At 35.1% G+C, this 536-nt stretch overlaps 1 protein-coding gene across 1 annotated transcript in view; it reads left to right on the top strand.

The window, feature by feature from the left end:
* Positions 1–536, top strand: part of LOC106690587 (zinc finger protein 711-like) — a 34,057-nt gene that overhangs the window by 6,394 nt on the left and 27,127 nt on the right. The window lies entirely within an intron of this gene.

Raw genomic sequence — 536 nt, 5'->3', positions numbered from 1 at the left:
AAAGGCCCGTCACACTTATAGGAAGCCTCATTAATGCCCTGATTGTGAATATAAATCAGTCCAAAAAGGTGATTTAAAATAACACATAATGGCCCAACATACTGATGAGAATCCTCATCAATGGTTTCATTGTGGATATACAGCTGTGCAAAAAAGGTGTTTTAAAAATGCACATAATGGCCCGTCATACTGATGAGAAGCCTAATCAATGTTCTCATCGTGTAAATAAAGTTGTTCACAAAGGTGATTTAAAAAAAACACATTATAACCTTCATAGTGATGGGAAGCCTCATCAATGTCTTCATTGTGAATATAAATCAGTTCGTCTTAGCCATTTAAAACGACACATAATGGCCCGACATACTGACGAGAAGCCTCATCAATGTCCTCATTGTGAATATATATCTGTTGAAGTTTGTAAATTGAAAAAACACATAATGACACGCCACACTAATGAGAAATCTCATCAATGTTCTCATTGTGAGAGAGAAATACTTTATTCATATATGCTGCCTAAATACATTAGGTTGCTATCT

This window comes from Halyomorpha halys, unplaced genomic scaffold, assembly GCF_000696795.3.
Source record: "Halyomorpha halys isolate HHAL.00 unplaced genomic scaffold, Hhal_1.1 Scaffold221.1, whole genome shotgun sequence".
Lineage (NCBI taxonomy): Eukaryota > Metazoa > Arthropoda > Insecta > Hemiptera > Pentatomidae > Halyomorpha > Halyomorpha halys.
The sequence above is the reverse complement of the archived record's forward strand: the minus strand, read 5'-3'. Positions and strand labels throughout refer to the sequence as shown.